Below are 13,597 nucleotides of genomic sequence, written 5' to 3'. Positions count from 1 at the left end.
AAGGTTTTCCACATACAGTATAGTGCAATTAATTATGAGGTCACAAAATTTATATTGCTTGATTGCACAATTGATTTTGAAGGATTTTCCATAAGTAGTTCCATATATTGCAAGGTCATTCTCCGGTGTGAACGCATATGTGTCTCTTCATATTACCACTTGTTGTGAAGGATTTTCCACATGTATTACACTTAAATGGTCACTCTCTAGTGTGAATTAATGTATGTCTCATCAAATTACTATTATTTGTAAAGGATTTTCCACATATGGTGCACTTATGAGGTCGCTCTCCAGTGTGAAGGAGTGCATGAATTTTCATACTGCTTTTGACTGTGAAGGATTTTCCACATATACTGCACTTATGAGGTCGCTCTCCAGTGTGAACCAATGTATGTCTCATCAAATTACTATTATTTGTAAAGGATTTTCCACATATGGTGCACTTATGAGGTCCCTCTCCAGTGTGAAGGAGTGTATGATTCTTCAATACAGTGAATTTTGTGAAGGATTTTTCACATATGGTGCACTTATGAGGTCGTTCTCCTAAATGAGTAAATTCCAAATGCTTTTTCAAATGGATTTGTAATACAAAGGATTTTTCGCACACAGTGCACTTATGACGTTGCCCTCCGGTGTGAGCCAATGCATGAATTTTCATACTGCTTTTGGTTGTGAAGGATTTTCCACATGTAGTGCAATTATGAGGTCGGTCTCCAGTGTGAGCCAATGTATGTCTCATCGTATTGCTACTATTTGTAAAGGATTTTCCACATATGGTGCACTTATAAGGTCGCTCTCCAGTGTGAATTAATGTATGAATCTTCATCTTGTTATTCGTTGGGAAGGATTTCCCACATGTAATGCACTTATAAGGACGCTTATTGGAATGTGACAATAAATGATACTTAACTAGACGTAGTTGAACAAATGTTTTCTCACATGTCAAACATTTAAAGGGGTGTTCACCCGTATGTCCATATATATGAATTTTCATTTTCCATTTAGCTGAAAACATTTTTCTACATATTGGACACTTATGGGGATGATTTTTAGTGATCTTAGACATTATTTACTTTGCACTTTTTAACTTTGTGAAACTTATCAAACAAGCAAGTAACTAACTATAATCAGGATAAGAACTAAATAATAGGTATTATAGACCCATACTATTTCCTAATTTTCAGGATATGTTTAGGTGTATAAAATCAAACTTAGGAAATTCTCTTCCTCAAAATTTGTGATTGATATGAGATATTTTATTACATACTTTAGAGATTGTTTTTGCTTGTCTTAAATCAACTTCATATTTTATTAAATGTAAAGTAAAATAATCTGTCAATGTGTTATTTTTCAATATTATTACACTTAAAGACTTAACTGATTATGATTTAACATGTAATTTTACAGAGTGAAGTGATGACTTCCATTTGTATTTAAGTGTTATAAAAACTTAATAACCTTTTTAGCTTTTGCTTGAAGTACTATTGTATCTGAGATGATCTCAATAAGCTTCACTTTGCCGAATAGAAGTTCCTTTTCATTATATCTGGGAAGGTATATTACAATTCCTGAAAAACACCCATATTTGATTAGATATGTACATTTATTGTAAATTTTTAAGTTAATAATTTGTTCATATGGATTAAAAGCATTACAAAAATGTATACTAGATCCAGAACATCATAATAATCCTAAATTTGATTCATAAATGCCATTGAAGTTGATGGTAGTTAATTGAAATACGTATAAAATCTGTTGGATTATACACTTTCTAAACATTGTTATAGCTTTAGACCTGAACAAGGCTTTTAACAAAGAACAGATATGTAGGTTACATATTGTAATTGGTAACTTTTTATTTTTATTCTGGTATCAGATACTAGATCCAGAGTTACATTGATACTAGTAACATTGATTTTACTATTTAATAATCTCCATAAAAATAATAGGGACAAAAGGTATGTTCCAAACATATCTTTAGAAGAGAATTACCACTTTAAAGCCTACCACACACTGATCATCCATCTGAAAACTGTTCAATACCTAATTAACAAAATGACTTAATAATGGCCCCTATCACAGCAGACCTGTGTATTCAGTAAATTTTCTGCATTAGGTATTGTTTTAAATTATAAATATTTATATAATGAATGATGTAAATAATTGTAAATTTAAGGTCTTCACTGATGGTTATGCCTAGCTAATTGATATGGCTGTTAATTGAGACGCTTGAAGCACCATATCAAGTATCAAGGCGTTACCATCCATAAAAACCTGAGATGGCAGAAACAGGTTTAAAATTTGATTAAAAACTCAAAGCTTAGTTTTATTTTATGATTTGTCTACAGCACCTAGTTGACCAAGACATATAATCACGAAAGTCTATTTTAGTTGTTTCCATAGCATCAAGAAATCGTATTCTCCTACTACAAAAACACATTTCTACGACACTCACTCTGGAGAATAATCTACAGGCACCACAAGTATCATCCAGCCTAGCAAAAAATGGACCTTGATTCAAGTGTATCAAAGTATTCAATGAGGTTCTAATAATAGAAATGAGAAGTATTGAAGATGAAAAAGTATTAAAAACTAAATCAAAAGAACTCCTTCTCAAGAGGCCATACTAATCTGTTGTCTAACAACAACAAAAGTTGGTATTTCAGTTATGTTGTGGAACTTAACTTCAAGGGATTCTGTTCTGTATGGGATTTGGTTTACGTCCCCAACAAGCATAGTTTCTTTTACTCCCACTAGCACAGCCACAAAGAGTATCTCTCCTGCATGCATCATAAGGGCTTCATCTTTTACAAGCCTCTCATATTTCTGTCCTTGTTTTATGTGTTTTATGAGTTTATTATAAATGAGTGGACCGTTCGGAACGTATCATTAATTTTTGTGTTCTTGATGTTAGGATATTTGTTTCTAAACCTCTTTCTAAAATCTTGGACAGAGTCTCTTGTTGGGAAGAGAATTAGGTCACCATGTTTCTAGTTGTTAAGAATGTAGGTAGTTTTTCCACACCCTGGGACCAAGATTTAAATCAATTTTGCCTATACTGTCAATTTGAATTTTTTTGATGCTGTTGAAGAGACGCATGTCATTTAACAGTAGAGTGTAATCTGATATAAGTATCTTGGAGTTTAAGGTGATGTTATTTGGAGCAATTGTGTATTTACCATTTTCATCTACTTTAAGCTCAATTAATCGGGCTCCGTCGAAGCCAAACTAATGGTGCTTTATAACTTCTTGATTTGTTAGATGTTCTCCAGTTTGTAAGTCAATGATGGCATATTTATTTTTTGTTTTATCTCTGAAGTCTTGTATTTCATTTCTTTCACTTAAGTGATTTATTTGGTACTAGCTGTGTGCCCGTTCTACGTACGGGGATCTAATAGTAGTCAGTTGAATGTGACAAAAATCACACAATGTTGGGTTTTTGGACATTTGTAATTTTATTTCTTAAGTAGGTAGGCCATGTATTCTATGGAAAAGTACTGGTATCAAGGATCGTCGCCGAAAAGGTTGTTGGATGAATAAATAGGTAGGCGTACGTACCCAAGAGATGGGCTATGGCCCTATTGGCTGTACGGTCCAGCGATTGCATTACACGGTGAGTAGAAACAGAAAGTGACACATTGGAAAAGCGAGTTTAGCATCATCCGTAAACCTCTGTTACAATCACCCACTGCAGCTGTGATTTTTTTACTTTACACTTTACACAATCGCCATTGAAGAGCCGTCAATGAGTGGAAACCTTGTTTGTAAGCTATTGGCGACGATCATTAAGAGTCCCAGCCATATACAACACTGATTCAAGGTCTTTTTTCTGGATATCAAAACTCAAGAACAATTTTATACACAAGGAATTTCTGGTTCCTGATCTGGATGATGCCTAGTTATTTAATTTCATTTACGGTTACACTATGATATTGCACTTGCGATTAATTATATCCGTTATGTAAGAAAAACGTTTTTAATCTCACTTGGTTGGGATTTGCTTTCAAAATGTGATTCGAAATGGTTGCGGTATTTGTAAACAACATTTATTTGTAAACATATCGGTGACAGCTAGAAAAATAATCTTGATCCGAACAGCTGTTCGTTATTTCATAGACGATTAAGTGATAAAAATTGAACGAAAATTTGACAAAAATCGTGCAAAACTGCATTTTTGAACGTCCGTAATTTTATTTACAAAGTAGTGAGGCCATATTTTAATCACTAAAGACACTTCAGCCAAACCAGTGAATACATTAAAATGACTTGGATCTTGATAGGTACTCTCGTTTTCACGGAGAAGATTGCGTAAAATGCCATCTTGAGTGTTACAGACAGACAGACAGAAATAGAGATAAGACTCGTTTATGCTTCTTTAATGTATCACATAATCATCTATGAAATAACGAACAGCTGTTCGGATCAAGATTATTTTTTCTAGCTGTCACTGATATATTTACAAATTTTGTTTACAAATACCGCAACCATTTTCGATCACGTTTTGAAAGCAAATCCCAACCAAGTGATAGTGTAACCGTAAATGAAATTAAATAACTAGGCATCATCCAGGTCGGGACCAGAGATTCTTTGTGTATAAAATTGTTTTTGAGTTTCGATAACCAGAAAGAAGACCTTGAATCAGTGTTGTATAGGGCTGGGAAACTTAAATTTTTTAATGATCGTTGCCAATAGCTTACAAACAAGGTTTCCACTCATTGATGATGCTAAACTCGGTTTTCCAATGTGTCACTTTCTGTTCCTACCATTGACTACAGTCAATAGTTCCTACTCACCGTGTGATGCAATTGCTGGACCATACAGCCAATAAGCCTCTTAACAACCTTTTCGACGACGATCCTTGATACCGGTACTTTTCCCTAGATGGTCTACCAACTTAAGAAATAAATTTACAAACGTCCAAAAACCCAATGTTGTGTGATTTTTGTCACATTTCTTTCTAATGTTAATTGATATACCAATCATTGTTTAGAGAATACGTAATCTATTAAATAACAAAAAGTTGTTTGTATAAGGTTGTTTTTTTTTTTACTGACACCGATAAGTTTACATTAAAATTTGTTTACAAATAAAGCAATTAATGGGAAATAGCTTTGATTGCCAATAACTTTACGAGAAAATCCAAAACCTAGAGATCAATAACCTTGATTAACGCATACAGTGTGTAAATTAAGTATTAAACAAATCTGTATTTTTTAAACCGAAATAGATAGAAATATTCTGTTCATAGCATTGATTCTTAACAAAGGTTCCGCAATGTTTTACACCAAAATAAATTTTTAACCCCTTTAACAGGGTAAGGGGTAGGGAGTGACTTGTTTTTTCAAATAGCAACCCCTATTGAGTGAACAGCCCCTCATTTTGAAGGGCTTGTCAAAAGAAACACAATGACGCAAACCCAAGGTGGATATCCCACCCCTAGCCTAAATGGCGGGTATTCCAAAATTTGATTTATGTGAAAAAGTGCCCATTTTGGAATACCTGCCATTTTGGCTACGGGTGGGATATTCACTTCGGGTTTGCGTCATTGTGTTTCTTTTGACAAGCCCTTCAAAATGAGGGGTCGCTCAATGGGGGTTGCAATTTGAAAAAAAATAAGTCACCCCCTACCCCCTACCCTGTTAAAGGGGTGAAACGTTTTTTGTGTAAAAAATTGCGGAACCTTTGTTTAAAAATCAATGCTACAAACAGAATATTTCTATCTATTTTGGTTTAAAAATTACAGATTTGTTTCAATACTTAATTTACACACTGGATAATTGGTCTGATGTACTATAGTTCTTAACTGGAAACGTTGGTTTTTGGTACTGGTTCTTTTCCTTAGAACTGTTAGTAGCAGCAAGAATAATTTTTACGTACCAACACATTACTATAATTTTCAAATTAGTTATCATTGGTGTTGCACCTTATTTATTACAAGCGTATTCAATTCAATTGATATCTTGACTGTAGAAGTTTTGCTTTTTCTGTCTGGATTCCAAAATGTTAGTTTATGCTAAGAAAACGATAACACATTTATTTTTGTAAAACATTTATTCAGCAAACCATCATGAATTGTTTAAACGCTTTACATTGTTTATGTATCAATAGTTCGTGGCCTATTCAGGTAATTTTTATAATAAATTAGGTTCCAATCTAAATCGTCTGTAGTACAGTAGAACTCCGACTATCCGAATCAATTGGGACCAGACCCCATTCGGATAATAAAAAATTCGGATAATCGGAGTTTTACAAGAATTCCAGGAATTTCCAAGAAAAATGCTCATTTTTGGTACTAATCATTCGGCTTCGGCTTTTAATTAATAATAAATGAAATTAGAACATTTTTACAGTTTACAATGCTCATAGCAAAAGTTTTCTATATATGTTCTTAAGTTAATAGTGTTCCATCAAAGTCCAAAATTACACACTGGCTAAATGTTTTTAATAACAATTCTTTGATATTTTGCGAAACATTTTATTACTGTAGCTTTACGTTTTTAAAATTGTTGAAATAAGCGATTCGGATAATCGGCGATTCGGTTGATTGGAGTTCTACTGTACTTCATTTCATATAGTAAGCCGTCATTTCAACAGCATTTCAGGTCATCTTCGGTCCAAGCAAATATAAATTGTTAGGTATGATAAAATTTGATGACATTAACAAAGATTTCAAATATTGTACTAATTTTATATGTGCTTTGTTATGCTTAAAGTGTAGCAAATTCCCTAATTAAGTTCTGTATTTTTGTGTGTATGTCTGTTGGTAACGCATTAATGTCCTTATTTCTCTCGTAAAGGACAAGAGCACCTTGATAATAAAAATGACAACCCGAATAAAGTGTTAAATTGTGAGGTTGAGGTAGTACCATTGACTATTGGATAGGTCTTTAATACTTTTAACCATTGTGGAAAGTAACTTTCAATTATAGGCCTACCTTAGGGCTATGCCTCATAGATCTATAAAGCATTTTTTAGTTTAATCATTGGATTTAACATATGGACCAACACGATCCGGGTGACATTTAATTGGGAAGCATTTGTTTTAGCTTAAAACTGTCAGATACTGTATTTGCGAAGGTTTATATATAATGGTTTTGCCAGCATATCTGAAAATGTGCAAACCAACTGCTGTTCTTAATATAAGGTTTCAACTGACTACGATAAGATCCCCGTGCGTAGAACGGGCACACAGCTAGTATATATAAATATATATATAAGTTTGAATGAAAGATGTTTTTGGCCTCTAGGAACCTCAAAACGAAAAGTAAATCTGTCCAGGGTCCAAGTCTTATCATGAGTACTACAGTAATAGATTATTCTCTATCATGGGAAATTCGCAAAAACACACAGCGAAGTATAAACATCAGCTATAGGGCTGCAAATGGTGTCATTTGCAAACCAGGGAGCTTTACTTAAAAACTACCATCCTAAATGGTCTTGTCAACTCTGTTTATAAATAATAAGTCATTATTTCCTGTGTTTGTTGAATTAAGCAAACATTTTCTATGGAAGAAAAATTAAGTAAATAGTGTGGGGTTGAAACAAGGGATTATCATTTACAGTTTTAGGTTTTATTTTCAGTACCCGAATGAAATCAAAAACCAAAGCAGTTAACATTTTAATTTTCACCAGACATATTTAATTAACAAATAAAAAAACTTAAACTAATATATTAAATGGTTTATGTGACAAACTTAATCAACGCCTTGGTTTAAGTGTACAGTAGACTCCTTCTTATCCAAACTCCTAGGGACGAGGCCGGTCAGGATAACGGTTTTTCCAGTTAAACCGACATTCCCCAAAACTCGTTAAAACACACCATTTAAATGCGTACTGTATACATATTTGACTTATATTTAGGAGAGCATTGTATTTAGACACGTGATCACTGGTCTCAAATATTTCCATTGAGAACAGTTGTTTCAGTACCACCCTCTTCCTGCCAATCTAGTCCGGTTAAACCAATGTGCTGACAAAAATATTCCGGTTAAAGAGTCATTTCCACAGATTGAAGTCCAGTTAAACCGATGTCCAGTTAAATTGTGTCCTGATAAGATGGAGTCTACTGTATGAACAATTCTTAACACCCAAAAATAAAATATTTATTATAATTTACATAAAATGGAAAAATGTACAAAATTTAACATTACTGGTATTTTTGGACCAAGGCAGCTTGCACTTAGGATAATAACGCAGGAATGTACTCTAACATTACATTAAAGTAGTCAGTTGTAATGTATATAATAAATTATAGAATAATTATCGAAATAAATTATCAGTCCTAGATACAAAAAATTTTAAAACTGTAGTGCTAATTTTAGTTATTTCACCAACTAAATAAATTTATGTAAGTTTGGTTATGATTTTAAAACTTTAAAAACCAATCAAGAATGTGGTACTGTATTGTGTAAATTAAAAAAAATCCTCGCAATAGGATCTACATTCTACAACATTGAAATTCACAACTATGTCATTTTATTACAATCATCACCGTAAAACTTTTACAAGTTTGGAGCAATAAAAGAACCACTGTACCACGGATCATGAAAGAACACCCTGCATTGTAATTATTCATGATTCATTAAATATATACTCAGGAGATCACTCTCCAGTGTGAAACGATGTTTATATAATAATTTTTAATATGTGTTGTTAAGGATTGATTCTGAACGGCGAGCACTATGTAGAAATTCCTATCGCACAGGGTCTTTCTTCATCGTGAGCGTTCTGGTACATGAGGGCGAGAGGGGTTGGGGTGGAATTTTGCCTAGACACCAGTACTAGTGCTAGACACCACCTAAGTGTACCATGGAGTGTATCCTCTGTTCCTTACCACTCTGTGAGTACACTTATAAGGTCATTCTCCTGTATGAACCAATGTGTATGTCTTTTTTCTTTCAATTATATGTGTAACGGATGTTCTCTGGTATGAACAAATGCATGTGACTTTATTATAGTTTTGGTTATGAAGGATTTTTCACATCACTTATGGGGTCACTCTCTGCTGTGAAACAAAAATGTATGAATCATTAGTTATGGGTTGTGAATAATTTTATAGAATTAGTGCAATCATGAAGTGACTCCGGTGTGAATCAATGTATGTTTCTCCATATGTTATTTTTGTGAAAGGTTTTCCACATACAGTTTAGTGCAAATAATTATGAGGTCACAAAATTTATATTGCTTGATTGCACGATTGATTTGGAAGGATTTTCCATACTTAGTTCCAAATATAGTGCACTTGCAAGGTCATTCTCCGGTGTGAACGCATATGTGTCTCTTCATATTACCACTTGTTGTGAAGGATTTTCCACATGTATTGCACTTAAATGGTCACTCTCTAGTGTGAACCAATTTATGTCTCTTCATCTTGCTATTGGTTGTGAAGGATTTTCCACATATAGTGCAATTATGAGGTCGCTCTCCAGTGTGAAGCAATGTATGAATTTTCATACTGCCTTTGGCTGTGAAGGATTTTCCACATATACTGCACTTATGAGGCTGTTCTCCTGAATGAACTAATGAATGTGCCTTTAAATGGCTTTGGTATATGAAGGATTTTTCGCATATAGTACACTTATGAGGTCGTTCTCCAGTGTGAGCCAATGCATGACCTTTCATACTGCTTTTGGCTGTGAAGGATTTCCCACATATAGTGCATTTATGAGGTCGCTCTCCAGTATGAGTCAATGAATGTCTCTTCATCTTGCTATTCGTTGCAAAGGATTTCCCACATATAGTGCACTTATGAGGTCGCTCTCCAGTGTGAGTCAATGTATGTCTCCTCATAATGCTATTGGTTTTGAAGGATTTTCCACATGTAGTGCACTTATAAGAACGCTTCTCAGAATGTGACAATAAATGATACTTTATTTGAGGTAGTTCAATAAATGTTTTCTCGCACGTCAAACATTTAAAGGGATGCTCACCAGTATGTACATATATATGATTCTTCATTTTCATTTTTGTTGAAAACATTTTTCTACATATTGGACACTTAAGTGGAAGATTTTCAGTGATTTTAGACATATTTTACTTTTGAACTTTTTGACTTTATGAAACTTGTAAAATGAAGCAAGAGTTAGATAACTACAAATAGAATTAGAATTAAATAATAGGCATTGTATGTATATTTAAGGATAAGTTTTATAATTTAACTTAAAAAAATTCTTTCTCAAAACATTTTTTATTGATATTAGATAGTTCATGCTAAACTTAAGAGATTTTTGGCTTGTATTAAATGAGTTTTATTATCAGATTAACTGTTAAGTTAAATAGTCCGTGTTTTGTTTTTAAATATTATTGTATCTAAAGACATAAATGGTATTTATAATTTAACATGCAATTTTACAGAGTGAATAACTGAGTTGTTTTAAGTGTTTTAGAAACTCAATAACTTTAACTGCTGTGTAAAGTATTATATCTGAGATGATCTAAATTAGCTTCCTTGCGCAAAATTGAAGTTTCTTATCCTTATGTCTGGAAAAGTGTATTGCCGCATCTGAAAAACATCATATTTTATTATATATTGTTTAGTATTAAAGGCTGATCAGTGTGTGTGTGGGGGGGGGGGGAGGTATTGAAGATGAAAATGTCTTGAAAACAACCAAATAAAAATAACTCCTACTTTTGTTGGAGTTACTAATCTGTAGAATGTTTCAATTGTTAACAAAAAAAATGACGACCTTGGCACATTAGTGCTTCCAGTGAGAGACTTCCAAGCACAGTATCAAGTATAAAGGGAGAAACGTATGATTTTTGGCTATCTAAATATGAATATAGCGGATCACATCTTTAGTCCGAGTATGTTAAAAATGACAAAATATTAAGAAAATCAGTTGTCCGAGGTTTGTTTGAATAAATAATAATATTTGGTTGAATCATTTGTCCAAGTTTATTTTTTATTTTTTAAATTATATTAAAATATCAGTTGTACAAGCTTTTATTTGTCCGAGGTTTTAAATGATTTAAAAAAATGTTGAAATATCATTTGTCCGAGTAGGTATCATATCAGGGCCAAAAGTGACTCTGCCGCCAAACCGCTAGTACAGTCCACGCAAGAAGCAATCAGAGCAACACCATGCTCGCCATTGTACAGACGGCTAGGTAAGGTAAGGTTTGGTTAGGCTATGTAAGAGTCCTACTGTCTTAATTTAATATAAATATTATATAATAGTATCTTAAAATAAACCAGTAAACGAGCTGCGTAATTGAAATATTCAAAATATATAATATATGAAATTAGGATTTTCCATACTTAGTTCCACATATAGTGCACTTGCAAGGCCATTCTCCGGTGTGAACGCATATGTGTCTCTTCATATTACCACTAGTTGTGAAGGATTTTCCGCATGTTTTTCTCTTAAATGGTCACTCTCTAGTGTGAATTAATGTATGTCTCGTCAAATTACTATTATTTGTAAAGGATTTTCCACATATAGTGCACTTATAAGGTCGCTCTCCAGTGTGAAGGAGTGTATGATTCTTCAATACAGTGTAGGTTGTGAAGGATTTATCACATATGGTACACTTATGAGGTCGTTCTCCTAAATGGGTAAATTTCAAATGTTTTTTCAAATGGCTTTGTAATGCGAAGGGTTTTTCGCATACAGTGCACTTATGACGTTGCCCTCCGGTGTGACCCAATGCATGAATTTTCATACTGCTTTTGGTTGTGAAGGATTTTCCACATATAGTGCAATTGTAAGGTCGGTCACCATTGTGAGTCAATGTATGTCTCATCATAGTGCTTTTGTATGTGAAGGATTTTCCACATATAGTGCAATTATGAGGTCGCTCTCCATTGTGAGCCAATGTATGTCTCATCATATTGCTACTATTTGTAAAGGATTTTCCACAGATGGTGCACTTATAAGGTCGCTCTCCAGTGTGAATTAATGTATGAATCTTCATCTGGCTATTCGTTGGGAAGGATTTCCCACATATAGTGCACTTATAAGGACGCTTCTTAGAATGTGACAATAAATGATACTTTACTTGACGTAGTTGAACAAATGTTTTCTCACATGTCAAACATTTAAAGGGGTGTTCATCCGTATGTCCATAAATATGAATTTTCATTTTCCATTTAGCTGAAAACATTTTTCTACATATTGGACACTTATGGGGAAGATTTTTAGTGATCTTAGACATTATTTACTTTGCACTTATTGACTTTGTGAAACTTATCAAACAAGCAAGTAACTAACTATAATCAGGATAAGAACTAAATAATAGGTATTATAGACCTATAATATTTCCTTTTTTCAGGATATGTTTAGGTGTATATAATTAAACTTAGAACATTTTCTTCCTCAAAATTTGTGATTGATATGAGATATTTTATTACATAACTTTAGAGATTGTTTTTGCTTGTCTTAAATAAGACTTATTATTTTATTAGTGTTAAGTAAAATAATCTGTCAATGTGTTATTTTTCAATATTATTACACTTAAAGACATAACTGATTATGATTTAACATGTAATATTACAGAGGTAATTGCTTACTTCCATTTGTATTTAAGTGTAATAGAAACTTAATAACCTTTTTAGCTGTTGCTTAAAGTACTATTGTATCCTGAGGTGATCTCAATAAGCTTCACTTTGCCAAATAGAAGTTCCTTTTCATTATATCTGGGAAGGTGTATTGCAATTTCTGAAAAACACCCATATTTGATTAGATATGTACATTTATTGTAAATATTTAAGTTAATAATTTGTTCATATGGATTAAAAGCATTACAAAAATGTATACTAGATCCAGAACATTATAATAATTATAAATTTGATTCATAAATGCCATTGAAGTTGATGGAAGTTAATTGAAATACGTATAAAATCTGTTGGATTATAAACACTTTCTAAACATTGTTATAGCTTTAGACATGAACAAGGATTTTAACAAAGAACAGATATGTAGGTTACATATTGTAATTTGTAACTTTTAATTTTTATTCTGGTATCAGATACTAGATCCAGAGTTACATTGATACTAGTAACACTGATTTTACTAGTTAAAAATCTCCATAAAAATAATAGGGACAAAAAGTATGTTCTAAAAATATCTTTAAAAGAGAATTACCACTTTAAAGCCTACCACACACTGATCATCCATCTGAAAACTGTTCAATACCTAATTAACAAAATGACTTAATAATTGCCCCTATCACAGCAGACCTGTGTATTCAGTAAATTTTCTGCATTATTGTTTTAAATTATAAATATTTATATAATGAATGATGTAAATAATTGTAAATGTAAGGTCTTCACTGATGGTTATGCCTAGATAATTGATATGGCTGTTAATTGAGACGCTTGAAGCACCATATCAAGTATCAAGGCGTTACCATCCATAAAAACCTTAGATGGCAGAAACAGGTTTAAAATTTGATTTAAAACTCAAAGCTTAGTTTTATTTTATGATTTGTCTACAGCACCTAGTTCTAGTTGACCAAGACATATAATCACGAAAGTCTATTTTAGTTGTTTCCATAGCATCAAGAAATCGTATTCTCCTACTACAAAAACACATTTCTACGACACTCACTCTGGAGAATAATCTACAGGCACCATAAGTATCATCCAGCCTAGCAAAAA

Source organism: Macrosteles quadrilineatus, unplaced genomic scaffold (genome assembly GCF_028750875.1).
Source record: "Macrosteles quadrilineatus isolate MER2022 unplaced genomic scaffold, UCM_ALF_1.0 Scaffold_5__1_contigs__length_97177068, whole genome shotgun sequence".
NCBI lineage: Eukaryota > Metazoa > Arthropoda > Insecta > Hemiptera > Cicadellidae > Macrosteles > Macrosteles quadrilineatus.
Note: the sequence above shows the minus strand (reverse complement) of the source record.